The sequence below is a fragment of the Oreochromis niloticus genome, unplaced genomic scaffold, assembly GCF_001858045.2.
Source record: "Oreochromis niloticus isolate F11D_XX unplaced genomic scaffold, O_niloticus_UMD_NMBU tig00002896_pilon, whole genome shotgun sequence".
Taxonomy (NCBI): domain Eukaryota; kingdom Metazoa; phylum Chordata; class Actinopteri; order Cichliformes; family Cichlidae; genus Oreochromis; species Oreochromis niloticus.
In genome coordinates this window covers 21479-39685 of record NW_020327736.1, presented here as the reverse complement: position 1 = coordinate 39685, position 18207 = coordinate 21479, and the positions used below count along the sequence as shown (strand labels likewise).

At 39.5% G+C, this 18207-nt stretch overlaps 3 long non-coding RNA genes across 5 annotated transcripts; 1 reads left to right on the top strand and 2 right to left on the bottom strand.

Annotated features, from left to right (window-relative positions):
• Nucleotides 1-1320: 1320 nt before the first annotated feature.
• On the top strand, nucleotides 1321-4830 carry LOC109200592 (uncharacterized). 3 transcript variants are annotated; one of them, XR_002060750.2, is made up of 4 exons: nucleotides 1321-1382; nucleotides 2286-2397; nucleotides 3141-3298; nucleotides 4774-4830. It is a non-coding gene; the product is annotated as an uncharacterized LOC109200592 (long non-coding RNA). The 3 variants fall into 3 exon arrangements; XR_002060751.2 differs by having other exon boundaries at nucleotides 4777-4824; XR_002060749.2 differs by lacking the exon at nucleotides 4774-4830 and adding an exon at nucleotides 3731-3752.
• Nucleotides 4831-8261: 3431 nt separating this feature from the next.
• On the bottom strand, nucleotides 8262-9550 carry LOC112845078 (uncharacterized). The gene is made up of 3 exons (XR_003217883.1): nucleotides 9216-9550; nucleotides 9010-9111; nucleotides 8262-8867 (listed from the first exon to the last, which is right to left on the bottom strand). It is a non-coding gene; the product is annotated as an uncharacterized LOC112845078 (long non-coding RNA).
• A 2281-nt stretch (nucleotides 9551-11831) lies between these two features.
• Nucleotides 11832-14808, bottom strand: LOC109200591 (uncharacterized). The gene is made up of 4 exons (XR_002060747.2): nucleotides 14761-14808; nucleotides 12646-12842; nucleotides 12074-12547; nucleotides 11832-11956 (listed from the first exon to the last, which is right to left on the bottom strand). It is a non-coding gene; the product is annotated as an uncharacterized LOC109200591 (long non-coding RNA).
• Between the last annotated feature and the right edge of the window lie 3399 nt (nucleotides 14809-18207).

The following is an 18207-nucleotide window of genomic DNA, read 5'->3' as shown; positions in this document are numbered from 1 at the left end:
GGGGGGGATACTCCCACTGGGTTTAAATCTGGGACTCTTGGCCATTTGACCTTAGAACTGAAGAAGCTTCTCGGATGGGAGGTGAAACGTCTTCAAGAAACTTAAAGAAGTCCAGACGCTTTTCTTCGCAAACTCCTTTGACTATATTAAGCAATATAAATATCCTATAAAAATCCTATAAAAAGCAAAAATACTGTACTATGATTTGGTAGAAAAACTATAATTAATCAGAAATACTATATTTGGCAGAAATACTATATTTAGCACAAATCTTATAAAATAGCAGAAATAGTATGATTTAGCACAATAGTAATAACTTAAACAGAAAAATTGGAAAAGCAAAATGGACAGCTGAAAAAAATGCTGAACATGCTAAGGGTCCCTCAAATATACTTGTTAACGGAAAAAAATCGGCAAAAAAAAATATAACAGCCACACAATCACAAATATGGACACATATGGAAATACACATGCACAGAGAGACACACACACAAGATCCAATTCAGTCAACCAGTCTAAATATATTGAATTTGAATCTTACAATGAGATGCTCCCATAAAAAGGCTTTCTCTCTCTCTCTCTCTCTCTCACTCTGTCACACACACACACACACACACAAACACACACACACAGAGGGAGAGAGAAGCAAGTTTCTAGGTCAGTCAAGCAACCTGGGAGCTGCTGAATTTGAATCCACCAATCAGAGAGGCTGTGTACTTTTTCCCGCCAAAACAGGTGCAGCCGTTTTTACACACATGCAGCACAGAGAGAGACAGGATTTTTGTAGTCTATTTCCAACACGTTCTCACTCCCAACTCGTCAAATGTGTGACACATGGTCAGGCTCCCTCTGCTTCACTTATCGACGCGCAGGGTACTCCCCTCGCATCGAGAATTGACGTGCAGGGTCCTCTCATTGAATACTATAGAGCTCCCTAAATGTTGTTTATTGACGACGAGATTGCCGCGGAAGAGCCTGTTGTCCGTATATTTATACATTTCCGAAATCACATTGTAGTGACGTGTACTGAACACAATATATTATATAATGTAAACAACTACCTGAGAAACAGCAGATACAGCAGCTAAATTAATTATAGGCTATTACTTTTGTATCGTTTATTGCATTTATGGAGGGAGTGATGTATGCTGGGTAATGGCACAGCTAGCGACATGGTGACTTTATTCACCCGCTTCGGCTGTTATCAGTCCATACAATGGGCGTTATTAGCAGAAATCAGTCCCATAGATATGGGCCATCTCCACCTGCTAGATTGTTCAGAAGGTTGTTATCATCCATCCAGATGGAGGATCAGTAACAGGAGCGTGGAAGACTCCAGAATCCACTCTGGCTGGAATCCGGTGGATACAGCAGTGTTACAGGTAAGGCCATTTAAACGGACAGCATTTATAGAATGACTATTAAAAGTCAGTGAGTGTCAATAATGTTAATGTGGTTATGTTAGTAATACACCGAGTGCTAATATAACAGCTTTAAGATGCATTTGTAGATATTATTACGTGTTTTACCGTCTTTATGGTGCTAGCTTAAAGTTACGGTGTAAACGTTAGCTTATATTGTAGTAAAGCTGTTACTGTTTAATCCTGCATGACAAACCTCAGGATGCAGGTTATTATTACTCTTTCCTGCTGGCACACCTGTCACACCTGAGAGTCAGCTAGAAACTTACAGTGACGTGGACATCATGCAAAGACTGCCAGACTCTGTAATACTGTAAATGATCAGTGACTCAGGTTAACACTAAACCTTAAACAGTCCCTCTGTGTCTCTGTGTGTGCTGAACATCTAGGATTGAGTCAGGCTGCACTGACTGTGGTACTTTTCTGTGTTAAAAACTGGTTGAAGACGGCTCAGAAACATTTGAAGATTAAAATTTAGCATTATGGCTGCTCGTGGTGTGTAAAGCTTCTACTCAGCTGTATTTTTGTTACTAATTTATGTTTGTTGTTGCTTAACACAGATTTCAGGAGAGCAAATATGAGCACTGTTGCTTAATCCTTAATAGTTTAAAGCAGGACTGGATTGGAAATAAAAAAAAATCCAGATTCTTCTTCCACAGAAGTTTCATTTGTCAGTGTGGGACTGCTGAGTCACCTGAAGATCTCATTTCATTCTCCATGATGTTCATTTACAGAAATGTTTCACAGGAACTGATTCCTCCCAAAGGGTGAACTAGTGTGTTTCCATAATGATATGTTTTTCATATCTCGTTATGAATGTACTTCTTAAATGAAGGCAAGTGTTTGTCCTTTTTTGTTCCTCAGGTACAGTACATGATATTAAGGGCAGGCGGTCATCACTGGGGGAAGACAAGAAGCAGACGTACTTCCAAGAGGGAGCTGCAGTGAGGACACAGCCTGGTCACTGAGGTCAGAGGTCAGAATCTGAAACAGCCCAGGTTTATATTCTAGGAGTTATAAAAAATTCTAAATGTATTTATAAAGAAACCTTTAAATAATATTTTAAATAATAATCATAATTATGATTATTATTAGAAATATCAAACATTTAAGTGGATTTTCTGTCACACGTATTGTGTTAGCCCTGCGATAAACTGGCAGCCTGTCCTGTCTTTGTCCTGTATCAGCTGGGATAGGCTTCATCCTCCTGCGACCTTGAATTGGATACATTGTATTCCAATTATGTAATCTCATCATTTACAAACTCAAGGTATCCAATCAAAATGTAAGCATTAATGGTAAAAATGGGAAAGCAGAAATAAGTGTGACATGAATGTAAATGTGTAAGCTGACATAGAGGACAGCTACATGTAGTCTGAAAAACCTTTGTTGTCAAGTTTGCTGGTATATCAGCACGAGACATTCTTACATAGAAGAGACTGTTAAAGTCTCTAACTCAGTGAAGCATTATTGGTCCAGTCTGTTTGGATAAATATAGTAAGCTGATGTATGTGGATTTATTGACACATTTTCTTAAGTGCTTATCCAGTTCAGGATCACAGTGGAGCTGCAGCTGGATATGTTCAGTAAAGAAACCTTACAAAAGTTAACAATAAACCTGCATCTCTGTACGTTGTTGTCCACAGGATGAGAAAATCAAACTGGAAGACTGTGGAACATGTTAATAAATGTTTGTGTTTATGCCTGTGTCTTTCACAGGAGGCACTGAAAGGTTTCCCTAATAGTTCCTGGTGAATCAAAGCAGGACCATAAAGGTTGCTGGACTGCATGATGGCCTTACCCCTGAGCAGTCATCCTGTTAAAGGAGGAACCAGTTAGAAGCTGTTTTCAAAGTAGCTGAGCAGATTTCATCTCAAGTAAGCGATTAACTGTTTGTTCATTTGTTCTGCCACTTAAAGGACATTTAAGGACGTGTTTTGAGTGTTTAGTTGAATTAATTCTACTGGCTCTCATGGTCATTTGTGATTATGGACATATTTTTCATGTTTTCAACCATTTAGTAAATTCTATCTATTTAGTAATATCTGTCAGCTATAAAATATAATATAAATATAAAAATATCTAAATATCTCCTGCCCTTTATATTTTAATGATGTAAGACCAGATGTCTGTTATCGTGTTACATTAGCATTCCTCACATATGAATGAGATGCTGTACAGTACAATCCTACTGACACAGCAGAGGGATAACGACGGCTATTCAACATCGTTGCACGACACATTCGAGCTGCATGTTGCTGACAAAGTGACTAAATCATCTTTTTTGTGGTTTATTGTCTTCAAACCAGCAGACAAAGCTGATGGCAGAAGTAGTTTGGAGAAGAACTTCAGGCCGTGTACTGAAAAGGTATTTTTTTATTGTTATCAAAAGACATTTGGAGTGACGGCTTCTACAACTGTGCTGATGTGAAGCTTACAGTCTAAGAAATCACAGTGTTGATATTCAGCACAAAGAGAAAAGCTCACTTGTTTGAATTTATTTACAATCATAGTTTTTATACATTCTGTCTGTAAACAGCTTTTACAGCTTTGATATTGTTTGACACTCGATATCAGGTGATGGTATTGGGACATTGGGACATAGAAACCTTTAAATTAAAGGTTTCTATGTCCCAATGAGCCATTTACACTGACCAGTGTTTCACTTTAACTGTAACACATTCATTATTTAGATCCAACATTTCTAAGAGAAATAACTGAATGTAAAAAATGGCAGCACTCAGGTCAGGTTTAATTGATAGAGATATATGCATGCATTATGAAATTTATGTATCCCAGATCATTTTTATTCATCTAGTCATGGCAGACCCACCCCTTCCTCCCAAGTTAACTGCAACCCAAAAGAACTAGTGGGGCTATTTACACACTCACAACCAGTGTGGGGTAAAAAGAGCCACTAAAAACCTGTCAGCCTGCACAGCTACAGATGTGCTAAAAGCTATAAGAGTTAGAAGCTCTGCTTATGGAGAAACTTTCTAAGCCTAACAGGGGACAGGTACTCCTGCCCAAATAACATGATATAACCCCACATACAGCCCAGCCATAAAGTGAACCAAGTCATTTGGTTAAAGACAGCATGGGACCAAATGCATGTAACCAGCCTGCACCCACCTGACATTTCTTCCTCCTGAATTAAATGAATGAATGGATGAAAGTTAAATGACTACAAACCTAAAGCCACTAGTTCCCACACTGGAGTTCCCCGACACTGTGTTAACTGTACTGAGCTTGTATCAACAGTTGCAGCAGGCTAAGCTACCTGAGACACTGCATTGAACGATTGTTTCTATCTTAATGGTTTCAGCTCATATGTTCTGCTTTTTCCTTTCAGTAGATCAAAGCAGCTCGTGCTCTGTCTGCTTCCATTCTGATGGCAAGAAGAAGAAGAAGAAGAAGAATGCTTCAGCGAAGTGGCGTTCATGGTCTCAGTGGACAGTCATGGTCACACACTGCATGTGGTTTTAAAAGCAACATGTCTGTTCACAACAATCGAGATGTGTAATATTAGTGCAGCTACGGTTTGTTCTTGAACATCAGTTCTGTTTTATACTTTGACCACTTAGACCAAAAAAAGTGTTGTTTTCAGATTCTTTCTTATAAATCTGTAAAGCACCTGCTCATTTTTTATTACAATTAGTTTCACATAAATGTTAGTGTTTCCTTTATGATCTTTTAATGCTTACACTACACTGTGCACATCTACATTAGAGACATTTCTGTTACCTATGTACAGTGTTGGGGAGTAACGGAATACATGTACCGCCGTTACGTATTCAGAATACAAAATATGAGTAACTGTATTCCGTTACAGTTACCGTTTAAAAAGGTGGTATTCAGAATACAGTTACTTTGTTGAAATAAATGGATTACACTGCGGTACTTCCCTGTTTCATATTGTCGCGGGTCAGGATTGTTTGGGTTTGTTTGACAGCTATGTTCTGTTGTTCCAGGCGGCAGCGTTACGGTTGCCATGGTTACAGGGTGACGCGCTCTCTCTCTGCGTGTTTCCTGGGTGAGAGAGCGCCTTTTTGTTGTTGTTGCTGTGCTAAGCTAATAGACAGAATGCTACAGGCATAGCTCTAAAGAATGTAGCTTCATAGGCAGTGTAGTCCGTGCTGCAGGGAGAATGGACTGCCATACCCGTTATGTGTCTGTGAGCGAGGGAGGGAGAGAAAGGAAGTCCGAGCTGTCACGGAGCAAAAACGGGAGCTGGAAGCATGTAAATATAATAATAACCACAGCAGCCAAGAAGAGTGCCTGACGAGCCCATTTGTAAGTAAGCTATTAAGACTCAACTGTACACTGTGTTCGTGTTTTCCTCCGGAAAAAATAAGTTCCGTTGGAGCAGCCTTTCAACGCCTCTCTCTGTCTCTGGCAAGCAAAGTTGACCCAGACAACAAAGTAAAGCTAGTTTTCGGCTACCAGCCCGACACGGAACCCGAAGTATTAGCCGGAGGTCCCTTTACTACGTTTCGGAGCCGCGGACCTTCAGTAACAGTAATAAATCACAGCAATAGTACATTCACGTAGTTGTAAACAGCATGATAATATATTAAGTAATCCAAAGTATTCAGAATACGTTACTCTCATTGAGTAACGTAACGGAATACGTTACAGAATACATTTTGGGGCATGTATTCAGTATTCTGTAATGGAATACATTTTAAAAGTAACCTTCCCAACACTGCCTATGTATGAGACTGGGCTGCTTGACTACGATTTGGAAATGGATGCAAAATCACACAGATCGTGCTATTGTTTGTTTTTTAATATGATGGACTGAACACAGGAGGTATCTGACTAAGCAAAGATTAGTCCGATCCCATTTCTACCTGTCTCTACTGTTTCAACATTTCACTGAAGTTTGCTCAACTGTAACTGTCAGGATATATATTTATTCCAGCTCTCATAGGGCAAAGGAATGACTCAGACTTGTCAAATGTTCTTTGATTTGATACACAATATGAAGTTCACAATTTTCTTACAAATAAAACTATAATGACAAACATGAACAGCTGTGCTTATTTCTGAGACATGATTTTTTTTAAATGTGTTCATATTTAGACATTTGTATGCTGAAACTGTAATGGTGAACCTGAGGTGATGGTCAGCAGAAGGCAAATATATATAAATATAAAACAATATTGAAGTAATGTCTTTACCCTGTGCAGCGTGTGGACGCTGTGCACACAATCACCTTATTCACTGTAGTAAACGTGCACCGCTAGCTCACGTGACTGACTGTCTCCATGGTTACATCGTATATTATTAGCTATGTAAACAGCTTCCAAAGATACCGCCATAGCTCTCTGCAGCTGTAACACTTTCACACTTTACAAATCATTTCACGTTTTTGATAGTTATGAATAAAGAATGTGTTTTAAAGACATGCTAGGCTGTTGCTATGGTGGTTGCTGTGGACTAGAGTGGACCGCGTCCGATTCCTGTTATTAGCTGTCCGCCATAGGAAGGCTGCGTTCCATTTAGAAGTAGCACCAGTCTGCCGTAACTCGAACTCAAACCCCGTTTTGTTCTGTAATTAAAGGGCTTTTACAGCCGTTCATGACATGCACGCACACACACATAAAGCACTTTGCCTCACCATGAGAATGCAACTTTACTAAAACCTTTAAAGTATCTGAGTTAGGATAGAAAAATGAAGCAACCAGAGATTTAATGATGAAGACTCTGGGTTCTGTAGTTCACGTTTTACAGTCCTGAATGACTCACTGCATATCCATATAATTTATTGAAGAGGAGTTTAGAATGCACTTTACATTTAGACAGTTGCTGTTTAATTTTTTACATTGTTACCATGTCATGAATAACGTTCACCTGCCAGGGGTTTGATGGATCAGCTGGACAATACAGTCAAAGACAGACTTCATTCATCATATGCAAGAATCCTAGTTGGATTTTTGTTTTCACTCATATTTTAGAACCAAATATTGAAAACAACTGTGACAGACTGGATACCTGGTCAGGGTGTACATTACCTTGTACTCAAGCATCCCAGGACAGAGCCCTGCCCCACCATGAGCCTGAGTGGATACATGGTTATAATATAAAATGACTGATACTGAATATGAATATTTCATGAAAATCAAATTATAATATGAATTCCTAGGTGTTTGTTATATCCAGCAAGAGATTGATTACATATGTCTGAATTGCTAACCCTAACCCTAGCTCAACAGACCACAATGCCCTGGACTGTCAGTATTATTACATGCTGTGAACATAAGTAGCTTTGATCACAGTTTATGTTGTAAAAGAGAAGGAATATTGAAAAAAAGATCAACATTGTGATATTATTTCTTCCAAACTGACCAGAAACATGCTTGTCAGACTCTCACAGCAAAGGATCAGACTCACTGTGCATGACGGCTCAGGCCAATAATGTTTGTTAGATTGTCAGTTGTTTAGTGCTTCTGTACAGTTAGGGTCACCATCTCTATTTCAGTATAATTAATATGCAGAAAACACTAAAAGTTGATTGTCTTCCAATATTCTAGCATAATTAAAAAACTTTGACTTTGTTAGTACATATTGGTACAGTCCTAATGCCAATATGATTCTTCATAATGCCTGCTTTGAAATACTGAACTTTAAAATTTACCTGATGAAAGATAATTTACAGTGGCACTCTGTCAGGATAATTCTGACTATAAGATCACTGTATTAATCTGAATCCTTCTGCAATGTGCTGTGAATGAATGCTGATGCAACTGACTGTGGGAAAGCTGTTAATAAAATGAATCTGTGACACATGCAACACATTCACAGAGGAAGAGGACACAAAGGGAGGACACGCAGAGGCTGTGTTAAAGTCAGAAATCCAAATCTTTAGTCAAAAACAGGCAGCGGTTACAAGACAAGCAGTCCATTAAACAGTCTACAGAGTCAAACATGCAGTGAATTCAAACAACAGTAAAAAATAACTGGACACTGAAAAACTTAAAGCAATGTGTGATGCAATAAAAGGAAGCAGCAGAGTATCTTCACTGAATTATCATCAATTACAAAAGAGAAAAACGACGATTTCTACGGTTTGTTTTCTTAAATGCAGTTAGAGTGTGGCTGGTAAAGATGGAAACATACGGAATGTAAACTGTGTGAGTTTAGTGAACTTTGTTAGTAACAAATGAGGTAAAAAACAAAACAAAACAAACCAGACAAAACACAGAAAGAGTCTCTCAGTATTCATTAATAATTAGAAAGCATCTAAACATTCTGGTCGTGGATTTTTACAGTCTTAGTTCCGCTCGCTGTCATTATTATAATCATCATGATCAATGGCGAGGTCCTGAGGTGGGCGGGGCTGTCTCTGGTGATGAAACCATGAAGTTACAGCGTCTGGCACGTGTTGGTGAAACATCCCAGTACACTGGTGTAGTTTCCTCACCAGCTGTTTGACATTTGACACTTCAACATTAAGGGGAAGAAGAAGAAACAGTGTTAGGTCAGGTGACCACATGGTTTCTAAAATAACTGACAGGAAGTAACCAGGCCGTTAGAAATGGATGGCATGTGTTTATAGTTACTGTATTTAGGTAACTCTACTTACCAAAAGCAATGCTGCTGAATGTTGCAGGAACATGCTCATGTGTGGTGGTTATTCAGTGCTGCTCCTGCAGGTTAGACAGTCCAAGATTGATATCCTTCCCATCTGAGAGTTTGAAAACACACATGCAAAGATTTAATTGTATTACAGTCAAAGTGGGATGTTCGATTTTGTCCTTTAAAAATGTTTGTGTATTTGAAAGCACTAACATTTTATGATGACCCGGATCGTCTCTCTCTAAGAGTGTCTCCTTTAAAGGGGAGACAAGTGTATCCACTGATCCACGTCACTTTACCTGGATGATGACTCCTCTCTCCCTCACTCAGAAACTGGAGATTTACTTACATCATTACAAAAACATCAAAAACTTCTCCCTTTGATTCCATTCCTCCATTCCTGCTGAACATCAGGCAACAAATATCTCAATAAATCACAGTAAAATGTAAAGCACATATTTTCTCTGCTTTGTCCAACCTCTGCAGAGCCTCTGTCAAGAAAAACATATCTGTAAGCATAAAACAAATATACATTTCATAACACTGCACTGGACAAACCTCGGTCAGTTGATTTCCTCTGTGCAGTGCAGACGAGCATCAGTCAGCAAGTCAAGGTGGTGAGATGGACTCGTGTCCTTTGTGACTCTGCTGGTTCTTCTGAGGAAACACCACCGTCTCTCCACACCGTCACCATCTGTGAGCACAAACTGCCGCTCTGTTCTGTCAGCATGTAGGAAATCACATATCACACACACAGGGGTGAAGAAACATTAGAGCTCAACTTTGGATACTTTAGATCTACACAGAACAAACTAGCTCTTAGTTTCAGCAATCAGTGAACAGACAAACAATGATACCATACTGATTCTGTATGAATACAATATGGTATTTTCAATACAGCTGTCAAATTAATTTATTAAAACTAATACAGATACAGGTCCTTCTCAAAAAATTAGCATATAGTGATAAAGTTCATTATTTCCTGTAATGTACTGATAAACATTAGACTTTCATATATTTTAGATTCATTACACACAACTGAAGTAGTTCAAGCCTTTCATTGTTTTAATATTGATGATTTTGGCATACATAACTCATGAAAACCCAAAATTCCTGTCTCAAAAAATTAGCATATCATGAAAAGGTTCTCTAAGCGAGCTATTAACCTAATCATCTGAATCAACGAATTAACTCTAAACACCTGCAAAAGATTCTTGAGGCTTTTAAAAAGTCCCAGCCTGGTTCATTACTCAAAACCGCAATCATGGGTAAGACTGCCGACCTGACTGCTGTCCAGAAGGCCATCATTGACACCTTCAAGCAAGAGGGTAAGACACAGAAAGAAATTTCTGAATGAATAGGCTGTTCCCAGAGTCCTCTATCAAGGCACCTCAGTGGGAAGTCTGTGGGAAGGAAAAAGTGTGGCAGAAAACGCTGCACAACGAGAAGAGGTGACCGGACCCTGAGGAAGATTGTGGAGAAGGACCGATTCCAGACCCTGGGGGACCTGCGGAAGAAGTGGACTGAGTCTGGAGTAGAAACATCCAGAGCCACCGTGTACAGGCGTGTGCAGGAAATGGGCTACAGGTGCCACATTCCCCAGGTCAAGCCACTTTTGAACCAGAAACAGCGGCAGAAGCGCCTGACCTGGGCTACAGAGAAGCAGCACTGGACTGTTGCTCAGTGGTCCAAAGTACTTTTTTCGGATGAAAGCAACTTTTGCATGTCATTCGGAAATCAAGGTGCCAGAGTCTGGAGGAAGACTGGGGAGAGGGAAATGCCAAAATGCCTGAAGTCCAATGTCAAGTACCCACAGTCAGTGATGGTCTGGGGTGCCATGTCAGCTGCCGGTGTTGGTCCACTGTGTTTTATCAAGGGCAGGGTCAATGCAGCTAGCTATCAGGAGATTTTGGAGCACTTCATGCTTCCATCTGCTGAAAAGCTTTATGGAGATGAAGATTTCATTTTTCAGCACGACCTGGCACCTGCTCACAGTGCCAAAGCCACTGGTAAATGGTTTACTGACCATGGTATTACTCTGCTCAATTGGCCTGCCAAGTCTCCTGACCTGAACCCCATAGACAATCTGTGGGATATTGTGAAGAGAAAGTTGAGAGACGCAAGACCCAACACTCTGGATGAGCTTAAGGCCGCTATCGAAGCATCCTGGGCCTCCATAACACCTCAGCAGTGCCACAGGCTGATTGCCTCCATGCCACGCCTCCATGAAGCAGTCATTTCTGCAAAAGGATTCCCGACCAAGTATTGAGTGCATAACTGAACATAATTATTTGAAGGTTGACTTTTTTTGTATTAAAAACACTTTTCTTTTATTGGTCGGATGAAATATGCTAATTTTTTGAGACAGGAATTTTGGGTTTTCATGAGTTATGTATGCCAAAATCATCAATATTAAAACAATGAAAGGCTTGAACTACTTCAGTTGTGTGTAATGAATCTAAAATATATGAAAGTCTAATGTTTATCAGTACATTACAGGAAATAATGAACTTTATCACAATATGCTAATTTTTTGAGAAGGACCTGTATATGTATATATATTTTTGATTAATTAGTTTGCTAAATTAGAATATATACACACACACACATATATATATATATATATATTTCATTTAACAATTGCAACTGAAAGAAATTAAATATTGAACAAAAATATATTGTCACATTCTGCATTCTCAAATACAAATTTCACAAAGTAAATTTTTAATTAACAGAAAAAATATGAATTATACAAATAATTGTATATTATTAAAATATTATGCAACTGTGACCAAAGTCAGAATCTTCATTACAGTACTGTGGACTTAATGCTTGTATAATAGTGATAAACTTCAGGGGAGATCATGATGACAGAAAACTGTAAACAACACTCTGAAGTGTCAAGCTGCTTTTCTTGTTTCTGTGACCTCAGCACGCTGACAGACTTGAAGTTGCTAAAGATTTTAAAAAGTGATAATTATAGGGAAGAAACTTCTCTTTTTCATCGCTTTAATCAAACATTTGATGCCTCAGCTGTCTCAGTCCTATAGCATTCTGCAACTACAACTAACCTGAGGAGGCTTGGATTTGGCTGCAGGTGCCCCTGTACATCCTCCTCAGCAGCACACATGTGGGTACCATTTAATCGCACTTCTTCCTGAGCTTTGCTTCATCACAAGACTAAAGGTGGCATCCCATGTCACAGTCTTATCATCATCCAATTGGAGAAGAAACATTTACAGGCCTCCTGGTTTTGTTTTCTGATCCTGCAAAAAGACTGAGGACAACAAAGCCCAGAGAACATGAGATACACAACATCCAACATTCAGACTCAACAGCCTCCATAAATGAAGAGCACCAGGTTGGTCCAGTTATACTAGATATAAGCATACTTCACATTACTGTGTATGAATAATAATCAAGAGACAAACTTTGAAGATGCAGAGCATGATGTCCCATCATCAGACTGCAAACAAATATCCACCAGGCTTCTTTGTTGGCAAAGGTGATGATTCTCCCATCAGGGATCAGTGGCGTGTATTAACCTGTGGTATAAGCAGCAGTCAGTGAAATATTACTGTTTCAGGTAAGAAATCTAGCACATAAAAGCCAGGGTGGAAGGGATCTCTGCAAACTGACTTACCTCTGCAAGTGTGAGGCTGTTCCTCCAGCCTCAACAAAAATCTGACTCTCCAGTCACAGACAAACAAAAAAAACTCCAGCTGGGAGATAGAAAACGCTGCCTGGGTCTTGCTGGGTGTTGCTGGTCAGAGTCCACACATTAGCAGAGTGCTTCTTGGTCCCACTGACCCATGTGGACAGCGACTGTGGAGAACTGTTCTGGAAAACAGAAAAGAAAATTAAAATGACAAAAAGCCAAACAGGATTTCCACAAAGACTCTCTTAGAATCAGCAATCAGAAAATCATTGGTTCATATTACAATTAAATATGACCAGGCTCCTTAAATGTAAGCAGTTAAGATCTGATTTGATTTACATCCTTCACACAGCACATGTGTCCAGGCTGTCAGGTAAACATAGAATTAATCTCAGGTAACATGACTCAGAGTAGAGATTCAGTAAGAAAGATTGCCAGCTCTAATATTATTACCACACCAACAGCTCAGATTTCTAGAACTATTTAAACAAATGTCTTCTGAATATTCAATTCATGTTCACAGTGGGAGGGTGGGGGGGTATCATGGAATTTTGTAAATAAAGTCTGCAACACAGAAAGAGCTGTGATCAAGCTATTTATTACTGCGCGTAGGAGAGCCAACACACATCAAACATCACAGTTCAGTCATGTCAGCTCTTCCACAGAACTGGTGCTCCCACTCCTTTATGCATTCCAAGAAAGAGGGAGGAAGTTACAAACTGATTGTACCACACTTCACGCGCCTCGCTATGAAACCTAACGAATCAATGGTTAAGCTGTTTTGTGCCCTTGGCCTTATCAGCACCTGTAAAGGGAGTTGTTTTCTCAAACTGCTGACGCTGAAGTAAGTTCATCTAGTTTTAGAAACTTTCACTGAACAGTCTATAACAGTATCACAACTAAGCATATGCATAAGCACTTAAATACTTTAAATGAGAATAATAGAAAATTTCTATTACAGGAGCAAGAGCCTGTCCCAGTAGTCATAGGTAGAGCAAACCTGGACAGGTCACCAGTCTGTCAGAGGACTAACAGAGAGACAGACATCAGAGTAACAAATCCATTTAAAATTAATGTAAGCTTGCTACAGCTGTATGTATGAACATGTGTTTCTGTGCTCACAGTCCACCTCTCAGGAACCTGGAGTTCATTTTAAGTCTACTTTAAACAGACCTCACAAAAGACTGATGTGGATCAGTAGTTTGATTTAAGTACGATACCTTTGGCCAGGGATTAATCTGGTACATCGCTTCACCGCAGTCTTACATATTATCCCCACACCTGAATAAAAAATATTGATATTTACAAATAACAGATTCAGCTGATGCAGCCTGACTCAATCTGATTCCAGATGTTCAGCACACACAGAGACACAGAGGTACTGTTTAAAGTTTAGTGTTAACCTGAGTCACTGATCATTTACAGTATTACAGAGTCTGGCAGTCTTTGCATGATGTCCACATCACTGTAAGTTTCTAGCTGACTCTCAGGTGTGACAGGTGTGCCAGCAGGAAATAGTAATAAAAACCTGCACCCTGAGGTTTGTCATGCAGGATTAAAGGAGCCAGGCTTTGTTCACACAGCTAGGATTGTATTTTACACTGACCCTGGGTCAGTATAAGTATCATACAGTTTAAACGAAGCACTGAAACGTGCACATATTTATTACAGATGCATTGAAGCTAATCGGGATATTTACTGTTAATCTGTGGCTGCGATTAATCACTTTACTGGAAACTTTATTAACTAGTAACTTCATCAGTCATGACAGAAGCTAATATTTCTGTCCTAACATCCTTTAAACAGTAACAGCTTTACTACAATATAAGCTAACGTTTACACCGTAACTTTAAGCTAGCACCATAAAGACGGTAAAACACGTAATAATATCTACAGATGCATCTTAAAGCTGTTATATTAGCACTCGGTGTATTACTAACATAACCACATTAACATTATTGACACTCGCTGACTTTTAATAGTCATTCTATAAATGCTGTCCGTTTAAACGGACAGCATTACATAACCACATTAACATTATTGACACTCACTGACTTTTAATAGTCATTCTATGAATGCTGTCCGTTTAAATGGCCTTACCTGTAAACACTGCTGTATCCACCGGATTCCAGCCAGAGTGGATTCTGGAGTCTTCCACGCTCCTGTTACTGATCCTCCATCTGGATGGATGATAACAACCTTCTGAACAATCTAGCAGGTGGAGATGGTCCATATCTATGGGACTGATTTCTGCTAATAACGCCCATTGTATGGACTGATAACAGCCGAAGCGGGTGAATAAAGTCACCGTGTCGCTAGCTGTGCCATTACCCAGCATACATCACTCCCTCCATAAATGCAATAAACGATACAAAAGTAATAGCCTACAATTAATTTAGCTGCTGTATCTGCTGTTTCTCAGGTAGTTGTTTACATTATATAATATATTGTGTTCAGTACACGTCACTACAGTGTGATTTCGGAAATGTATAAATATACGGACAACAGGCTCTTCCGCGGCAATCTCTTGTCGTCAATAAACAACATTTAGGGAGCGCTATAGTATTCAATAGGAGGACCCTGCACGTCAATTCTCGACGCGAGGGGGGTACCCTGCGCGTCGATAAGTGAAGCAGAGGGAGCCTGACCATGCGTCACACATTTGACGAGTTGGGAGTGAGAACGTGTTGCTATTTCTCATAGTGAGGACTCCCCTCAAACAAATGACCATAATTTCCTAACCGTAGGGGCTAGAAGGGTCATTCTTACACCGTTTTGTTCAGAAGAGATGGGGGAATCTTAAAGTGTTGACAATTTATCATTAAAATATGAATTATTAAAGATATTTTACTTCGAATGCACCGTAACTGAGTAGAGGCGAAGCAAAAACTGTCTTGACTTGCCCTCAAAAAAAGCTTTCTACCTCTAAATCTATTTGGAGTATCGATATCATTCTCTCACTGTAAGAGACAGCAGGCTTTGGTGAACAGTCATGGAAATTTTCAGGTCTCTGTGGAAATCCATCAAAAAGATATGACGAGAGAAAAAAGTGGTTCATTTCCAGAGTTTGAAATCTGAAGAAATCTGAGCGAAGGACGAATTTCCTACCCTCAAACAAGTGTAACTCATCTCAGAACGGTAATAGGTGAGAAAAAAGTGCTTGAATTGTGAGCGTCAGGAGTGTCTGAAGATATATTGGCACAAGCCTCATGTCTTAACTTCGCTTCATTAAGGAGAAATGACGATTAGAATATGCCTCTCATTACAGAAATCAAGCGGTGATTTTGAACAAACTCTCCATTGACTTTCTATGGAGAGTTTTCAGACTTTGTGTTGGTCTGAGGAGATTTGCCAAAATTCTATAAATCCCACAACAATGATAGTGACATTTTCTGAAAACCAGCAAAAATACCTAGGTTTTGATGTATAATTTGTGGAAGTGGAGTGAAAACTGATCAAGTAGCAAGAAGTTGTTCTGACATGAAGAGAAGACTGTGAAACTTACAGTGGCACACTGAAAGCCAAGTGCATAGCAACCATAACAACGCATGTATTTTCTGAAAAATCACAATTTTGCAACTTAAAACTTTAAGAGGGATAAAAATAAAACGGTAAAAGATTTGAAAAAGCTGATTTATACCCGAATAGCCCAATAATTTGAAAACATTTTAAAGTTTGAATGGTTGTTCTACGTGAAAATATGAGGAAGTAGTTAAGTTTCAAAAACAAGCAAGTTTTACCAGAATTGCGGAAGTCTCCCATTCATTGCAATGGGGCAAGAAATTGCATAAAAAGCTTAATATTTTAAAAAGTATAATAGTAATAAATACCAAAAGTCATAGCCGGAATTAGCAGAAATAGCAGAATAGTTTAAAATTTGAACAGTGAAAATCGGACAAAAATTGTGGAAGTAGTTAAGGTGCAAAAAACGTACGGAAGCAACTTGAAGAATAAAGAATAAAGAACTAGAAAGCGAAAATTTCAGAAGAAATTTTAAGTGTGCCTATGCCGCTGCTAATCAGTGTAGTTTGCCATTCATACGGCTACAGAGAGCAAAACTCAGCAGAGCAGCCATTCTCCACCATGAACTATGGTAAAAACAAACACCGCTCGCGCCTCACAGATGACAGCTTACAGTTTTGGGTAAAGATGAGGTGACTTCGTATAGCCCCGATTTGCAGACGCTATGCACAGAGGTTCATGAGCAGAAGTCCCATTGTACCACGGCAGACCCGACAATGTTTGCATGAACACGCTTTGAAGCATTACGTTATGGACCACTTTTCACACATGGTTGGTGTACCCACACAGCCGGCTGTAGCTTTTCAACTCACAGCCCGACACACACCCAAAAAACAGCCGAGAGACCACAGACTACGCCCGAGAGGCGTGATTGCAGATGCCGCTCAGGTGGGTCCACCTCCCCTGCAGCGGCACTGCAGACCACGCCCCACCACACACATCAAACACGTAAAATAAATATTTATGCACTTTTGCATTCACTTTTTGTTTTTTGTTATTTTTACACAGTGTTCTGAATGATGAACAATGGTCTACAGCCAATCTTGTGTATTATTATACAAACTTTGGTTGTAAGATGCAGATAACTATTTAATAAAAGCTAAATATTTTATATGAGAGTAAGAAATAAAAGTATATCTTTGTGTCCTCTTTCCCTGTTAATGCCTTACCTGGCCCCCTGGCAAAAGCTTTGCTAGATCCGCCCCTGCACAGTTACCAGCTGTCAGCTACACAAAAAAAGGAGCTTGGTGTTTATTTGTCTCTCAGAAACAGTTCATAACTTCCCTTCAACTCATTCATGTCACCTAAAGGGTAAACCTGTTTCTCCATCACCAGTTCAGCTCTGATGATTCAGTAAGGATATCTCCTGGTTTGGACCAGCCCTTTTTTCAGCTGTGGCTCCAGCAAACATCAGCTGATACTAGAAATTAAAATCAAATGAATTCTAACAACAGCTGATCAAGCTTAAACGTGCTGCTGTTATTTAGCGCGATAAACAAGAGCGAAAAGCCGATCGTTGATCAGTTTCATGATTGAAGTTGCAACAGGCGAGAGAATGACAGGGGACGCTTCATAACCACAGAACAAATCGTAATATTTTCTCTGAATGTGGGACGATTCCGTTTGTACGGCAACTCTACGAACTAACCCTTATGAATAAAATAAAGTCCAACGTCAGTAACTTAGCACGCACACAGCTGTATAGAAACTCCCGTCGTGCTAGCTAGCACGCAGTACGACTGTAAAAAGTCAGCACAACGAAAATAAACTACACCTAAACTCGATTTATATCTGACCCAAATAGAGTGCAGTTCATAACTTCTTACCTGAAATTCAGTTCACCTCACGCTCCTGCCTTCGGTTTCCAGCATCATCGGCCCATATAAACGAAAAATAAGTCCAGCTAAAACACAGAGTGTTGGCGAGTGATCGGGTGTTGAAACGAGTTTCAGCCGCGTCACTATAAGCCAAGCCTGGGTGTGGAAACTGAATAATAATAATAATAATAATAATAATGAGAATAAT